General features: G+C 41.3%; 1 long non-coding RNA gene across 1 annotated transcript in view; it reads left to right on the forward strand.

The window, feature by feature from the left end:
- The first annotated feature begins 10396 nt into the window (after positions 1-10396).
- LOC133382814 (uncharacterized) overlaps positions 10397-18338 on the forward strand; it is a 35426-nt gene continuing 27484 nt past the window's right edge. The window contains exon 1 of the long non-coding RNA XR_009762092.1: positions 10397-10468. This is a non-coding gene — a long non-coding RNA (uncharacterized LOC133382814). The remainder of the gene's footprint in view (positions 10469-18338) is intronic.

Raw genomic sequence — 18338 nt, forward strand, 5'->3', positions numbered from 1 at the left:
CTATAGAATACCAACTAGGGAATGAAGGAAATACAAGGCACATCCTAATGTAAGAACAGGCCATTTCTGTTACAGTGTTATGTTTCAGAACCTAATAGGTGGCACCTGGTCATCCTATGCTTCAATGCCTTTAGAAAAGGGGTGACTACAGGCAATTTTTTCTACACATCTCCCCAAGTTTTGTTGACAGCAGAAAATAAAAATAGAAGCAGACACAGCTCTGAGGTGGGCAAAGAGATTTAAACCTATCTGCCCAGACCAGCACCCTGATGAAGATGCAAATCACCCTCTCCCCCATCATCAGATCAGCCATTTAATGAGCCGGGGGGGGGAGTAACCTCAGCTCAGCTGCACTGATCAGCTGGGTGTGTGTGTGTACCTCTGTGTGTGTTGCATATACCTATGTTTGTGAAAGCAAGCGATTGTAGGATGGCCTTACCCACTGCAAGTATGTGTTCCCTAAAGGGTTAGCCAAGGATGAATGTAGCCCTTGGGCTGAAAAAGGCTAGCCATTCTTTGGAGGGAGGGAGAGTAAAGTATGGATTTCACGTGAAGTAGTCCACAAAAGCCCCCCCCCCTTTGTCTTGATGAAACTCACTGCAGCTACAATCTTGAGGCTAGCTTGTGGATAAAATTGTCAAATATCATGAACACAATAGAAACAAAGCCCTTTTTCAGACCCTTGATTTCAGGTGGGCCCAGGGTCTGAAAGCAGCAACCTTGCTGAAGCTAAGCAGGTTTGGCCCAGGCTGGTCAGTGTCTGCTGGGAGATCACCTAGGAACTCCATGTACGCTGCCTTGAGTTCTATGATGGAATAAATATGGGGTACAAGTGGCTTTAAATAATAAGCAGGAGCAATTTAAGTGGTGCATGTTTAAGTCAGACATTGCAAACATGGGGCTTTAAAGTGTTTACATTTGTGCCCAATATTTGTACAGGGCCGCAATGCCACTGGTTCCCTTGGTACTAAGAGTCATGCGGAAAACTGCCATACTGATCCAGCGACCCAAATGATAGGCTAAGTGGAAGCAGTGTTTGAAAACTGATTGGGAAAAACCAATTAATTTAGATTGTCAGGGGAATTGTTCAACTAAGGAGGTTTATACTAGTATAGAGGTTTTACTGCAGCCTACAGTAGACAGTGAGATAACTGACTGGGAAGATTGTGGTTGACTGTTGAAAAAAATGCAAGGATGTAATAATAAACAATGAACTCTGGTATCTGGTAGGCAGGGAGATTGCTTTTTAATTTTGCCATATGGCCTGCTGCCATTGTGCTGAGGCTGTTTGTTGTTTCTGATACCAGTTAATAAAAAGCCAGCGGCTTGAATTCTCAGTGCTGGCTGGCAGCCAGTTCTCAGCATAAAAACATTTTCTTATAAAGATTATTTGCTGTTTCCCCTCCCCGCTCAAAAAAGGACAATTAGATCTGCCCTTTATGCCCTAGAGGGACTGAATTCACCTCTGTTTATGTAAACATTTCACAATTTGTTAAACCCGAACAAAGAAATAGGGACCATGCATTAAAGATGCAACTGGTGATGCATATCAGCATGCCTGAGTAAGAAATGGGTTATAATTCTGTTTAGTTCCTTGGATAAATGACAAATTTCAGCATACGATTATAAGTTGCTCAAACCCCCAAAACTTTAAAATTCTAAAGCTAGTTCCCAAACACACACCACTTCCTGTCTCTGATCCCTATCTGGTGAATGGATCCGATAAGTTCTATTTCACCATCAGAATAAGAAGATGCATCAGCATAGCTAATTCATACTGATGATGCACCATTGTTGTGCTGGCAGTATATGCTGCTCATGTAACACCAACCCCAGAAGGACACTACCAATGCAAGGACAAAATTTAGGGCAAGTCAGGTTGCTCACTCATGGGTTAGTTCTGCACCTAACAACTGTGTAAGCTTTATGCCAGCAAAAAAAGCTGGCATTACGTTTTAAAACAAAAGCAAATGGAAAGCCTCACACTCCTTCCTTCCTTCCTTCCTTCCTTCCTTCCTTCCTTCCTTCCTTCCTTCCTACCTACAAGCGCAGCCTCACCAGAGGAGAATATTCTCACAGGAGCCAAAACCAGCAAATCATCAGGACTATAGAAGCTTTATTAAGGTAACATAGGTTACATATCCAGGTGTGCAGCACGGTGCTTCATGCCTTTGTGTCTGCAGAACCAAGACTATTCTAGTGCAAGTGTGGGGATTCTAGTGATGAGCCATTGGTGGGAAAGGGAGTACTTTACCAAGGCAAGCATTCACCCCAAGCATTCAAGCAAGGCCAAGAAGTAAGTAGAAATTAATAACATTTGCCATCTCAAGTTTCTTGCTGGTGCAGGAGACAAACACCCACCAGGAACCTCAACTTATCTGCTGCAACTTGGGATGCAAGAACAGGGTATCCCACACAGAACAACAAAGAGGCACCTTGCCAAGGGAGTTGATAATATTTATTTAAAAATATATTTGTGTACCGTTATTTCATTTTTAAAAAAAAAAATCAAAGCAGTTTACAACACATAAAAAACCATACAATAAAAAACATTACAAGTACAGTAAAAACAAAGGTCACCTGTAGTTTTGAACTCCTCAATGTGCATAATATTGAAACAGCCTTGACTACAGAGTATCTTTTTCCTAGGGAGACTCAAGACATTTTGCTTCCTGAAGCAAAGGAGACTATTCCATCACCACCCGATTCCGTGTACAAAAGTCAAACGGATTAGCCGCTGAATCTCATTGCAGCAATAGTGACAGGACAGTTTCTTCCACCACCTCACCTGAGGGCAGCAAGGTAGCTTAGGCAGGCTGCATGACACACACAACTCTATCTTGAAAAATAACCAGGGGGCTGAAGAGTAACAGTTAGGGGACTGTCTTCCTGGCATTTGCTGCCTCCACTGTGCTGCTGACTGCAACAGACTTTACTCATTTGCCCTTGCAGGATGAGAGCCAGGGCCCCTGAAACAGAGCAAAGAGTAACCAAAGACAGTTACAACAAAACTATCTATATTGGGTTGTGTGAGCATTATTTCAGTTATCAAATTATCTCTCATAATAGGTGACAGTGACAAGATCCTCCGTGGCGCAGAGAGGTAAGCAGCGGTAACGCAGCCAAAGCTCTGCTCACGGCCGGAGTTCGATTCCAACGGAAGGAGGAAGTCGAATCTCCGGTAAAGGGGTCGAGGTCCACTCAGACTTCCATCCATCCATGGTTGGTAAAATGAGTACCCGGCATATGTTGGGGGGGGTAAAGAAAGGCCGGGGAAGGAACTGGCAATCCCACCCCATATATACGGTCTGCCTAGTAAACATCGCAAGATGTCACCCTAAGAATCGGAAACGACTCGCACTACAAGTGCAGGGACACCTTTACCTTTTTTTACCAGCAGTGACATCTGGGAGACTTCAAATGGGAGAGTGGGGCTGGGGAATGAGGAACAGAAAAGCTCCTAGGTGACAGCACCCCTTTTCAAACACTGTATGGGTGTGGCTGCATTATGCCTCATTTCTAAATGTTTTACTTCCTCCTTTGCAGCTAGAAGTACATAGGGACATGAGTATGTTGCATCACTGTAATGGCAGCAAACTGGCCAGCAGATAATGGGACCATTAAGATCAGCCTACAGGTTGGATTGATTCTGCACTTTGACCAGGCTGGGGCATGAGCCACAGCTGTCAAGTTACTGTTGTTGGAAGGGACACCCTAAGTATATGTGACCCTTCTACATCTCAGTCCAGCACTTTGACTATTATACCCATTATATGGATTCTTTATCAGATGTGAATGCACGGTCTGAAGAAGAGGCTAGCTATTTAAAACATTAGTATTCATATAGTTCCTAAGCCAGATTCCACAATCTACTCCAGAAGCCAGCCCAGCAAGAAACACAAATTGTTCCAATGTTTTAAAAACAAGGCCATTAATATCTGATAGGAATATCTGCCCTTGAAAATATAAGAAATTGCATGCCAAGAGGGAGATATTTTCAAGAACTTACATAAGAAACTCCACCTCTCTCAGTTCCATGCTGCAATCAAGGTCAGTGGAAAGTGTTTTGAACTAAGCTACACTGTCAAAAGAAAAACATTCCTTTCCTTCCCCCCTTCAATCACAATAATTCAGAAAGCTCTGGATGTTCACTTACCAATACTTCCAGAATAGTTCTACAGAATGTGATAGGAGTATAAAACAGAAAGAGATATAGTGGATTTTTGGAGAAATTTAATAGGATTTTATAGAAGCTTAATTTTAAAAAAAATCATGGGCTTTGATAGATTGCCTTTTAAAAATAAAAGAATTCTCTCTGAGTTATAAATTCCTATTCAAATACAAATTGCTTCATTGATTGGCAAGATTGATATCTTCTCCAAGTAAAAAAGGGTCAAATCCTTTTCTAGTGTAAGTCTAATTATGAAGCTAGGCCTCTACTTTGGAGTTCTTTCCCATGTGTCCTTAGCCAATCAAAGTCCTTTCTTGATCCAGTGGCAAGTTAGAGTTACGATGTTTCTCTTCACAGCATACAATTCAGCAATTCAGAGGCAGAAGGTAATAGAGAACCAGCAGAATTCCTTGTACCTAGCTAATGTTTGATTATCTAGTCTTGTTTTCTTTTTTAAAATACCAAGAAATACTGTAATTAAAATGACATGATCCGTCACCTGCCCACAATGGGTTCAACTGTGGGAAGAGATTAGAACAAGGATCGAGGCAGACCTTTTCCCTCCTTTTCCCTTCCCAGCAGGCCCTCAGCCGGTCACGTACTGCATATTAGCCATTACTTGCAATGGGAGGCCCGTGTGTGTCTCCCGTCCAACCAGCCAACCCTCTTTTATGTTGGAGTCCTAAGTTCTTGTATCTACTAGCGGTTTCAACATTTTGCTATGCTGAAGTAATCTGCTAATGCCTTAGGGCTGAGTTACATAAGCATGTTCATCGTTTGATAATTTCTTGACTTGCATTTTGTAAAAGCCATTGTAGATCAACCACAACAGCTTTGGGGAAGAAAACACTGTCAGTGCAAACACACTGGTCACACTACTGGAGCCCAAAAGTCTTCAACTAGAGATACATCAAATGAGCTAGATGTTTGTGTGAATCAGCCTTTAGCATTGCAACTTCCTTCCTTTGCTGTACTTGGAATGAGGCGTTGTCAGGGATCCCAGCTCCGGCAGCCTCACTTTGTATAAACACAAGCTTCCTTAATTTTTTCACCGCCATGAATTCTCACAGAATACTTTCAATACTCTCCTAGTAGCATGCCTAGTAGGCTTTAGGTGCAAGATGGACACCAACAATGAGAGATGAGATAAATCTTAAACTAAGAGTGAAGTTTTATTAAGGGGATATAAGGGAATACTGATACTTATACAAGGGAATACTAATACTTTTTGGCACTTTCTAAAGATTCAAGAGATACTGTAGCTGGCACCAGACTCCAAGTGGCTTTTACTTCAGGCCAATTTCCCTAAACCTCCACCCCTGCCAAATACTGTCACATCCCAGTTCAGCTACTGGGTCCAATCTGCTTCTATACCCCAAAGCTCCTCCTGGCTGTTTGGACAGTTTAGCCAACTTTAAAAACCCACCTGTGTCACCCTCCCCTGGTAAGATCTTGACACAGACAAACTCAGTCACCGGCTCCCTAATCCTGACCTTTCCCAGGCAAGTGTTGCCAGCACACTGGGTTTTAAGATACAGGCCTCAGTTTTTCCCTCAGCTGTTCTTGGTCTTATTCCTCACACTACCCTCGTCGACCAAATCCCTATCTCCTCAACTCCCAATTGATTCTCTCCAACTGACTCCTTCTCTGACAGATAACTCCCAAAAGACTGGAACCTCCACCCAATCAGAGTCTGCTGCCATTCAGACCAATCAGAATGAATTTACCTGATCCAGGACCCATCTAATAAAATCTTAAGTCTTAAAATCTCAAATCTTAAAAGTCTCCCTCTTCTCAGAGCACGGCACCAAGCAGCCACTGCAAAAACAGCCTGTAACAACATAACAGCACAAGCCCTCAAGACAGTTGCAGAGGTCACAGAACGTTTTCTTGTTCCAAGTATAAACATAAACAAACATATATACAGCTTTCTCCACAGACATATGAGAGATTCGTTCAGCTGCCTGGCCCTTTTTTGGTCCCCAGACTCTCAGCAGCAGCCAGCAGATCACTGAACTATAGAGAGCTTGTTTCCAAGTCAGCTGATGTAAAAAAATATTCTGCTTGCTAATTATTCAGAAGGGCTTAGTATTTCTCTGAAGTTGCAAAAAGTTTAGTTCAGGTTACATCTCTGATTTATCCCTTTGATGTTTAAAGGCCTTTATTTGTTTTTTTGTTATCTTGCAGTCAGTGGCTTGTTTTGTAAATTTAATCAGGTCTTGTTTTTTCCTGTCTTGCTGCACTTTGTAACATTTTAAGGTTCAGTCTAAGGTGCCAGATAAAGTTGCTGAAGCATTGCAGTTAACAACATCTGCATTTAATGATGGAGGAATGAAGCCAACCTAACGTATGAATTATACACTGTGATTGATCAAGTAATTATCCTCCAAAACAGGTTGATGTCATGGCTGCTAATGGACAGGATGGTCAAAAAGTTAAACACCATGAACGCTGGCCCTTGTTGAATCATAGCTTGAAAAGCCCGCAGTTCCCTCCTCCATTCAGTAGCCCAGGGAATAAGTAATAGATGACTGACCCACAGAGCTCCAGGTTTGAGCTATGCTGTGCCCACCATATCTTTATTTGTTGAAGTGCACAACTTTTATACAATCTGTGACTTAGACAGATCTCTCAATGCTTGTAATATTATAGTACAAGCAAGGACTCAGAAGCAAATTTGATTCTTATATTGTTCATCTGAACTGCCCAGGCACAGATTGACTACCTGTAGGGCAGCTTCAGCTGCAGATGTTTCAACCTTGCATAGGGACTCATAAGAGCCTCACATTCACACATAAAAGTCAGGTATATTTTGATTTAACATCATACTCTCTACACTGTGCTCTGGTTAATAAGAAGTTCCTTTAAGTTAGAATTTCAAGAAACTACTCTGAGCCACTAGGTTTTTTAGGACCAGGCTTAGTAATAATCTATTTCACTTTTCTTTTCCCCATGTAGAATTTTTATTCATTTCAATGGGTTTTCAGGGGTCACTTGCATTGTAGTGTCTTGACACACATAGCATGATAGAAAGTCTCTCACTGAGGAATTTCAGATTACAGAGTATCTGTAATCCAAAAGATGTCCAGTTTGGAGTGGAAGAAGTTCTCTTGTTGATTTGGTATGACTGAAGTGTTCAAGAGAGGGTAGAATGTTGGGGAAGTGACAGTTGAGGATATATTTCAAAGGGACAAAGTCCAGAGAGCACTGATGGAATCATCTCTGAGGAGCAGAGACATCTTCATACCTAAGTTTTTATTATAGGCAAAAAACCTTTCAATTTAAGAAAGTACTTATAGCCAACAGATATTTCTATCAAATTTTAAAAAGGAGGAAGATTGGGCAGCTATAGCGAATGCACCAGTGGAGCAGAAGACCTGACCTCCTCTCTGAGATATTGTACTGCCCTACAAATTTGCCAAAATGCAAACACAATTTGAGTTGGTCTTTCACAGTCCAGTCTACTTCCTGTGTAGCTTGGAAGAATTTGGAAGAGGAGAAGGAGGGAGGGAGGGGGAGGGGAGGGAGAGGAGATTGGATGGGTGGGCACTGGGCAGAGGGCAAGCCCCTTTCCTTTCCAAAAGGAAAACATTGTGAACAGTATCATTATTTTTCAGGGTTTTCCTCACCTTTTTATTCTACAGCAGAAACAAATAACCTCCCACCCAAATTTAAACCAAAGTTGTCCCTGGCCACATCTACACCTGGCCTTTATTTCACTTTAGGCAGTCATCGCTTATCCCAAAGAATCCTGGGAAGTGCAGCTAGTGAAGGATGCTGAGAGTTGCTAGGAGAGGCCCCATTTCTCTCACAGAGCTTCAATCACAGTGGCTGACTGTTAAACCACTCTGGCCACTGGAAATAACTGGAATAGGAGTCTCCTCTCAGCACCCTTCACAAACTACACTTCCCAGGATTCTCTAGGGGAAGCCATGACTGTCTCAAGTGAAATCAAAGTCTGGCTTGGGTGTGGCCCCCTGATTAGGCAAGCCCAGCAGCTGTGAGTCTGGCTTTTAGAACACTGACAGTTGATTCTTACTGAGCATGCCCAGCCTTATCATTGAGTTCAAGCCAAAATTTCTTAAATTAATTAAAAACCAGCCAGGCATTTTTTTTATTTTTAAACTGCAGAAGATGACGGTCAGAGTATGGGGCAAGGTCAGTAACAGGATTACAGGTACTCTGTGAACATGGCTGATTTTTAATGAATTTCAACAGATTATGAGAACTCTGTCAGAAAAAAGTCCACAAGGGGTCTGGGTTTTCTCCCTCTCTTTTTAGACTTTGAACTCTTGATTATCTCTGACTGTTTTGTGTGTCATCATGAAAATTGAGAGGGTTGTTAAGCAAGCGTTTCTGAGTTCAGGACTATAAATTTTGTAAAGTTTTGTTTTGAAATGAGCTTATGGGAAGCATCAGGATGGCATGGGGGTATTTTCAATTTAACATTACAGAATGCAAAAAATCCACGCTGGCTATAGTATGCAGCCACTCTTGTGGCTGTATAATTATTTTACTCCCCTTGTCATTCTCCCATGAAGTTTATCCATTAGAATGACAGTGTTCCAATACCAAAACCATACCTGAAGCCAGATTTAAATGAATCCAGATAATCTGTGTCATCCAAAAGTGTCTGGAGTTGAGAGGCCATCAGCAGCACAAGCATCAATTCAAAAAAGGGTGGGTAGGTGGAATCTGAGACTACACAGAAGTTGGAACAATCTCCATGGTTCAGAAAGAGTTTCTTAAGGAATCATTTCAAGATTCATCCTTCAAGGCAATTGTTGGAGTCATTTCTCTCAAAGAGGCTCTATCACTTCCTGAAGCCAGCTAGTCAAGCCCGCCCAGTGAGATTAAATAAGTGAAGAAGGGCAAGGGTCTAGCAAACAAGTGGTGGACTGCATGCTACTGGATGGATGCAAGCAACATCATCCATACATTCTGCAGATTCAGAGGAAATGTATGACTGGCACACAGCCTCTCATAGTTTACCTCTGTGCTTCCTAGGAATGGGGAAAAAAATTGATTTAGTTCACATATAGAGGTGAATTTACCTAATTCGCACTTTCCGAAACAATACATGAACAAAGACATACCCATCCTTCAAAATGTGCACTCCTCCAAAGCTTGCAATGCAATTCTCCAGTGAAGTATTGTGTACAAAAACGCTAGGATAAAGTGTGCCTATAAATTCATATGATCGTGAAAATAATGCTTTCCAGAATGTATATATATTAGGAGAAATTTGCACCATAATGCTGATGAATTTTCACGACTTTTTTAAAAATCAAAATGATGTGAAAATGTGGAGAACTGAAATTAAGATTTGAAAATGGAGTGAACCCAAAACTGACATATTTGCCCATCCTTAGTGCTCCCTGATCTTCTCCCTAGTGCTTCTGTAACACCTGGAACTTCTACCTAGTCCTCAACCTGACACACAAAGCTACGTTTATCTTTAGGGCTTGTGTGAGCTTAGTCCAAGCCAAGTTTAGAGCTTTCCATCCCATCACAGAATTAGGACAGCAAACATTCTAATATTCTAACAGAATTCTGTGCCATCCCACAGCTCAGCCAATCAGTCAGAGACAAAATTGTTTTGTATATCAGACTTCAGCTTTAAATCCAATTTCTAAATAGTCAGTACAGTACAAGAGAGGATAAGGTGGAGAAATGCATTTGTGCCTTATGCTTGAAGTGTGTATAAGACTCTGGAGGCTGGAACCTTGGGACTGAATAATAAATAAACCAATCACTTCATAATTAATAAACCAATCACTTCATAATTGCAATGTTCTCCTCATACATTGCCTTTGAGTCTGTAGAATTGACATCCCCCCCGAAACACTCAGCCCCTATAACAATCAGAGCACAGTGCATCATGGATGAGATGAAGGATCTGATTAAATCTGGTAGTTTTTAAACCCCAGGCTCTTGCTCCAATCATTAACCCCCACCTAAGGGGTGTCAGAACCTTGCCACAACAATACCTCTTTTGCGTAAGATCTGTAATTATGCTGCAGCTGCCATAGTGACTGTGACATTCAGAGAGAGCTCTCCAAATGTCATGTGATAACATTTGCCATGAAAAGTACCAACTTGTTAAGTAATTTACACCATAATAATTAAAATCTAATCTCTCGGGATTCAACACTATGTGGGAGGAGTCCCCATTATAATATGTGCTGTTTCTACCCAGGAATGTTCTTTCTGAGCTTCATTTTGCAAGGATAAAAAAAAAGAATGCCTTTAGATCTGTGTCTGTTGACTTCTCGCTGGGAGTGCTACACTCTGATCGTAAGTATATCCTTTTACTGAGAAGCAGGTCTATCAATAACAATGGCAAACACTACCGTGTAAGTGTGCTTAGGAGTGCAACTTGTCAGTCCAAGCACATGCATGTTTACTCAAAAGTAAGTCCCACTAAATTCAATAAAGCTTACTCTCAAGTAAGTATGTATGGGTTCAAAGATGAAGGCTGCAATTACTTTGGAATAAGTCCCATTAAACTCAGTGGCAATTACTTCTGAGTCAACATAAACAGGATCACGTTGGTTTGACATGTACCCTACTACATTTTATAGTTAATAGAGATAATGGTTGTTATGTGTGTTCAACAGTGGAAAATAAGAAGAGAAAAAAGGATGAAATAAATATGCAGAGAAATTAAGACAGATGGGATATCCTTAATAACAGCCTTTTTCAGATGTCTGTAAATTGGCATACAATCAATGAATGAAGGACATGTGGGATTACACCCACTGTTTCCATCTTGATCTCATATTTTGACCATTTCTTTGTGAATAGAGCCTGCATAAAGGAATTGTCAACTGAGTGCATGGAGTTTGTGGCAGGGATGCTATAAGTAATCCCACTCATACTCCATGAGTTGGCACTGATTTACGATGGTATCATCCTGTATGTGTCTACTCAGAAGTAAATCCCACTGAGTTCAGTGGGACTTCCTAGATAGGTTGGTATAGAGTTGCAACCTGAAAGGCTGAAGAAGGGCCATTGTTTGTACTACAATCTACTCAGGCCCTTTATTTACAACAGCAGTGACCTGCAGATGTATAACTAAGGTTGTGGGCATGTTCTGTCGGGGTGAAGGTTTTCCAACAGCTAAGAAGGGTGAGCTACCTATACCTTTAAGTTCATAATTTGTTCAAAACAACTTTAGGGCTTTTCTTACATTAAGTAAAATTGTCGTCATTCTCATTCTCATTCTAGTCCTCACAAGGAGAAAAGCAAAAACTGTATCACTGTAACATTCTGAGAGTGGGCTCACATGTGGACAGCCAACAGAGCTGCTGCCTTGGTGAAGCATCTTCAAAAAATTGTTATCAGTGGAGGATGGTCTTCCCACTGTTACTAATGGCAGTCTGAAGCAATGCTATATATTGGAAAGTGAGGGTCTCTTCCTTCTTGGTTCCACCCTAACAGGGGTTGGGGTATAGACTGGGTTTGTCTATATAAACAGACAAATGAGGTGCCTAGAGTGTGCTTCAGGCTGTAGGTGGTGGTGGGCAGGTCGCATGATTGAATGTTCCCCATATTACAAAGAAGAAAACACTCCCTATGTACAGAAAAATAATATAGCAAGATCCAAGGTTTTAGCCAAGCCTTTCCCATGACATGCTAGTATCCCAGGTACAATGATTCCACCCCTTCCCATGGGAGAGCTTTCCACCAGCCAATTCCACCAGCCATCTGAAGTGGTACAGCCCCCCCAAAGGTTTTAACATCTCATTTGCTGTTTGTGTAGGCCGGGCCTGAACCATATGTGGCAAGTGGGTGCCAAAGAATTAGGTGTGGGGAGGATAACTGTGTACTGGCCACTCTCAAAGGATAAATGTTGCATATAAGCAACTTTATTTTTGTTGGAAGTGTGGCAAGAGCAACTCCTATTTGGTTCTCTGTGCATACCTAAGGGAGGACAGAGAGGGTCCTCAAGCTAGCAAGACTGCCGATCCTTACCCGTGTTCTTCTACCGCTTTTCCTTCTGTTGTAAACTGATACACTCAGGGAACTGACCTCACTTCCACCCTCTCCTTCCTCCTCCTTCTTGGTGCAGCCTCTCTCCTTTGAAGCATGAGGGCGACGACCAAGCCTGGGTATTTTGTTTGCTTGTTTGTTTTTGCGAGCTTCTCAAAGGGGAAGGAGTTGACGGCAGCTGCTAACATGCCTATAGCCCATGCACTAGCGGTCTGGAGTCAGGATACTGGGGCAAATGGAGCCACCAGTATCACTGAGTTAGAGTCTGACTACTTGCAGCAGCAAATTCATGATGTTAAAGATCTTGTCTGAAGTCAGGGAAAGGAGACAATATATAGTAGTGACACTGAGAACTATGAAGGTTTCCACCTAAATGGAGGGAAAGTATATATATGTGGCGTACAGAGCCATTCTCCTGTAAGTCTTCAGCTACTTCTGCATAGTCTAGGTATACATATGTCACAGCTGCATCATTTTTTTGTAAACATATTTTATTGGTTTTCCAATAAATGTACAAAGAACAACCAAACATGAGTACAGCATTTAACAATTCTGTAATAAAGATGAGTCATTGCATATACATACTGATTTTTTAAAAAACTTACAGTGTCATCATAGGATGGCAAAGATCTATTTAGGTATGAGATAAAAGGAAACCATACGTAATAACATTTGTCTGCACAGGATAGCCCACGACCTACTCTGCTATGGTGAATCAATTTTTCAGATAGGGCTATTTTCATATTTGCATCACTGACTATTCATTTCAGATAAAGCTTTGTAACAACATTTGCTGACAATCTGGGCAGCACCTCTGGGAAGCCAAACTGTGCTACTAGTCATAAAACAGGAGTGGTTCTTCGTCTTCTTTTCTCAATTTTGTTAGGGTTACTTCGGTTGGTTGATCACTGCCTCCCCTAAAAGGATGTTAACATATATTTGAGAAAAACATAATCCCTAGAATTGCTCAAGGTGTGAAGCTTTAGGTGACCTCTCAGAAATGACCAAGTGCCAACATGATTTACTTATTTATTTGATATATGTATTTACAGGCTGCCTTTTAGGGCATGGGGCTTAAAAGGTAGTTTACATAATTTTAAAGCCATCTTCTATTCTTTCTAATGTTTTCTGCAGTTCTTGCAGCATCTTTTCTTAAGCTCAAACTGTTAGCAAGTTTTACATTTCTTGCTTGCAGATTTATGATCAATTATCTGCTGCAGGAGTTGCTTTATGCAAAACATTCCTGTTACAGAGCAAGTACATTCCATTCTTTTGCCCTAAACTCATTGAAGTTTGCACGGAACTATTTAAAATCACAATACTGTGTTATACACTTGGAGAAATCCGAAAAGCAGGGCCAAAACCTGATCCTGATCTCATTGAGCTTCTGTTTTGAAACACAGCATCCAAGTTCCAGAGCCTGTTACATTGCCCAGAATGTGTTTTATATTAATGTACTAATACGCATTTGTGACTAACAGGGAGGAGCTGAGAAATGGAGATGCAGTCAAAGGCCATTAACTCTGGCACAGCTTAATAGTTTAGAAATGCCTTCCTTATTTGTATTCAATATTCATCCTGCTGTGCACTTAAACAATGGAAAATAGCCATAAAATCCATTTGGGAGAACACATGTGCTCCCTCTAGTGGTTGATATTTAATAGAATTTGGCTGGCGTTTCTTCAAACATTGTTTTAGCACTTCAGCTTAATCAGTTGTGCAAGCTGTTAATGGAAATGCTGGATAAATAGCTAGCAGACTTAAGAGTGTCTATCAACACAAACACCATAGGAGACATATTTTCTATGTATTTGGTTTTAGAGTAGCTGATGCAGCTTTACAAGGAGAACATTTCACAAGTGAATTTGTGCTAGTAGTGAGAGTCAGCAAAAGGTGAGAGTGGCGTACATGGACCAACCATCTGACTCAGTACAAGACAGAACTTAAATACTTTTTTTTTAAAAGACCATTAATTTGTTCTCTTTTATCACACCACTTCTAACAAAGCATTGTTTTTGCTAAACAAGCCTCTTTTGCAAATCTTGCACCTGTCTGGCCTGCCAAGGGCCTTGTGAAGCCATCCAATGGAGAAGTGTGGATGGTGTGCTGTTTGAAAGCACACTTTTTGGTCCGTGTCTAAGCAGCAGATGAAATGAGCTTTGAAGTAGAGTTTTCTTCAGTTACAGCTCAGTCTTTTAACTACTATGCTACACCATACATTTCCAGGGTATACTGTTTCTGGCCACTTCCCCCATGACTACATAAATATCCACACTCTCATTAAAAACAGACCATGAGATTGGCTGTGCTAATATATATTTGATCCAGTATATATGATGGAAGCCAAAATTTCGTAAAGAGTCTTTTTAAAACAGATGCTCAAGAGGAAAAAGCATGTAAGAGTCAGACCTCTGTTATGCTTAAACTGCACAATGCACAAGCTTGGACAGTTTTTAGATATGACTATATGTTGATGGCAGTTCCTTTGGGTGCTACAGCATATGAGGTCAGAAGAGTTGCTGTTTTTCCCATACTGCAGCCTTTTTCCTCTAGTGAAATTATTTAGTAATATCCGCCCTTAGATGGAAGCAAAATATTCAGAGTTAGAAATCCTAACCTGCTTTCCCCCTGCCAAACTAACCCAACCCTCATTCTTAAGGTCTTACACACAATGCTAAACATCTCGAGCCAACATGGCTTTCAGCTAACGATTCATTCCAGAAATATGCAAGTTAGTTGCGCCTAAGTACTGTTGAAATCATATCAATGAAACTTAAATTAGTTATAGACTACCTTGCTCCACTGATTTCAATGTACAACTAATTACCTTTCTCTGGAGGCCAGGAATTTTCAGCACTCAGTTTTACGATTTTCTTAAAGTACAAAGTCATATAGCAGAAAATGTGAATAAAATCTGTACATAGGCCTATACAAGTTTCTCCAAAAACTTGAACCAATTCTCATTTCAGAGGAAAGTTGCACTCAAAAGCTTCAGTATAGCCAATTTAAAAGCAACAGACTTAAGGTGCTTAACAATTTATTGGATTATGTCTAGGGCTATAGGAGCATAGGAGTGCTCCAATAGTAAAGGGGTGTCGCAAAAACAAGTTTCTGTCGTAAGTCTCAAAAAGCTATCACTAATAAAAATGGCATCTGTTGGGCTCTGAGCAAACCAATCCTTCCTGTGCACATCCTTCTTCCAAGAAGGACAGCAATGTGTAACTCCAGCTTCTGTTGAAAATCAGAAAAGTTTTCTTCAGAGCTTGAGCCGCAGAATGAGGTATCTGTATCCAAAAGGGAGTGAGTGTACTTCCACAATAGCTCTCCACTAATATTTTGTACAGCCTTATTCACCTTAAAGAGCCTTGGCAGCAAGGGAGGAGGCTTTAACTTTAAAATATTTGTAATATGATCATGTTTACCCCCCGGCCATACCCCCAAGTGGCCTTGTTCAGTAGCTCTTACGACATGCCTGCTACTACCCTGATGATGCCATGCCATGTCCCCTCTGCTAAGCCTGGATTATGTAATTGTCCATACCAGAGATCATCGTGATGTTCTCCTCACTAGAACCATGACGAGTGCCGATGACTGCTAGACAGATCACCAATTAATTCGATCCACTATGGCCATTAATATTGTTCCTCAACGTAGGCTCCAAGGAAGAAAACCAAGGCGTAAAATGAACATACATGCCGTTCAAGATCCTATTAAGCGAGCCTGCTTTCAAACAACTTTCTTGAAACATCTACCGACAGAACTCCATGAAAATATCAAGGAACACTGGATTAAACTGAAGACATCCATTATTGCAGCATGTGAACAAACTATTGGATACCAAACTAAGAAACATCAGGATTGGTTTGATGAGAATGATAGTGAGATTGAACATATCATCGACAAGAAAAGGAAAGCCTTCCAGATATGACAGAAAGATATTAACTGTGCTGCTAAGAAAAAAATCTATGACAGTGCAAAGGCTGAGGTCCAACGAAGAACTAGAGAACTTAAGAACGCCTGGTGGATAAAGAAAGCTCAAGAAATCCAGCACTTTGCAGATGCTCATGATGCACAGGACTTTTTTAATGCCACAAAGGCCGTCTATGGACCTACAAATTACAGTACAAATCCCTTACGTTCAATGGATGGTAGCAAACTTCTTAAGGATAAAGAGTCTATTGCACTGTGTTGGAAAGAACATTACCATGACCTCTTTAATCGTAACTCTATTGTGGCTGATGAGGTCTTCTCACAAATTCCACAACAACAAACTAGAGATGAGCTTGCAGTATCCCCTAATTTGGATGAAGTCAGTAAAGCTATCAATGAAATGAAGAACAGCAAAGCTAGTGGACCTGATGGGATTCCTGCTGAAGTCTTTAAAGAAGGTGGGCCTGAATTTACACAACTTCCTAAGCTCATCGAAAAAATCTGGATGAGGGAAGAGATCCCGTAAGACTTTAGGGATGCCATAATTATCACCCTTTTAAAGAAGGGTGATAGAACAGATTGTGGGAACTATCGAGGTATCTCTCTTTTTGCTACTGCAGGTAAAATCCTTGCAAGGATCCTTGCAAATCGCCTCCTACCTATCTCAGAAGACATCCTCCCTGAATCCCAAAATGGTTTCCGCCCTTCCAGGGGGACAGTGGACATGATCTTCACTGCACGACAGCTTCAAGAAAAATGTTGGGAGCAGAACCGACCTTTATATATGGCTTTTATTGATCTGACCAAGGCCTTTGATACTGTGAATCGAACGGCTCTCTGGACCATCCTTCTGAAAACTGGTTGCCCTGATAAATTTGTGAATATTTTGCGACTCCTTCATGACAACATGACAGTGACAGTTTTGGATAACAATGGCTTTCAGAGCACTCCATTCAGTGTCGGATCAGGCATAAAACAGGGATGTGTCATTGCTCCTACCTTATTTGCTATCTTCATTGCTATGATTGTACACCTTATTGAGGGGAAACTTCCTACTGGTGTGGAAATCACATATCAAACAGATGGAAAGCTTTTTAATCTCAGTAGGCTGAAAGCAAAAAGTAAGGTAATGTCAACCTCTGCCATAGAACTTCAATATGCCAATGATAATGTAGTCTCTGCACATTCAGAGAAAGATCTTGAAACTATCCTAAATGTCTTTGCAGAAGCATATGGAAAGCTTGGCCTCTCACTTAATATTTAAAAAACCAAAGTGCTTCATCAATAGGTGCGAACTAGTCCCTCTGTAGCACCATCAATCCAGCTTAATGGTGTGATGGTGGAGAACATTGATCATTTCCCCTATCTTGGCAGCCATCTCTCTGTAAAAGCTGACATCGATGCTGAAATTCAACATCGTCTGAGTTCTGCGAGTGCTGGATTCTCCTGAATGAAACGTAGTGTGTTCAAGGATCAGGATATTCGCAGGGAGACCAAAATGCTTATTTACAAAGCCATTGTACTACCGACCTTACTGCATGCCTGTGAAACATGGAACATGGACACCACTCCCAACTTCTTGAAAGATTCCACCAACGCTGCCTCCGGAAAATCCTGCAAATTACTTGGGAAGACAGACAGACTAATGTTAGCGTTCTGGAAGAAGCAAAGACTACCATTGTTGAAACAATGATCCTTCAACATCAACTTCACTGGACCGGCCATGTTGTTTGAATGCCTGATCACCGTCTTCCAAAGCAGCTACTTTACTCCCAACTTAAGGATGGAAAACGGAATATCGGTGGACAGCAGAAGAGGTTTAAAGATACTCTTAAAGCAAATCTAAAAAATGTAACATGAGCATCGAGAACTGGGAAGTCTTGGCCCATGAACGTCCCAACTGGAGGTCGGCTATTAAGATGCTGTGGACTTCGAAGAAGCATGAATACAGGACGAACAGGACATATGAGCTAAGCAGAAGGCACGTCACACAAATCCTCATTGCGGCCATCTTCCATCCGGAAACCTATGTCCTCACTGTGGGAGGCTGTGTGGATCCAGAATTGGCCCCACAGTCACTTAAGGACCCACTGTTAAAGACCTTATCTTGGAAGACAATCTTACTTGGCCACGAGTGATCGCCAATGAATGAATGCTAAGTCTTCCTTAGTAGCGCACCTCCTTCACCAACTAGCTATCAGGGCAGGGCTAATTTCAAAGTGCTGGTTTTCGTGTATAAAGC

Source organism: Rhineura floridana, chromosome 4, assembly GCF_030035675.1.
Source record: "Rhineura floridana isolate rRhiFlo1 chromosome 4, rRhiFlo1.hap2, whole genome shotgun sequence".
Classification (NCBI taxonomy): Eukaryota; Metazoa; Chordata; class Lepidosauria; order Squamata; family Rhineuridae; genus Rhineura; species Rhineura floridana.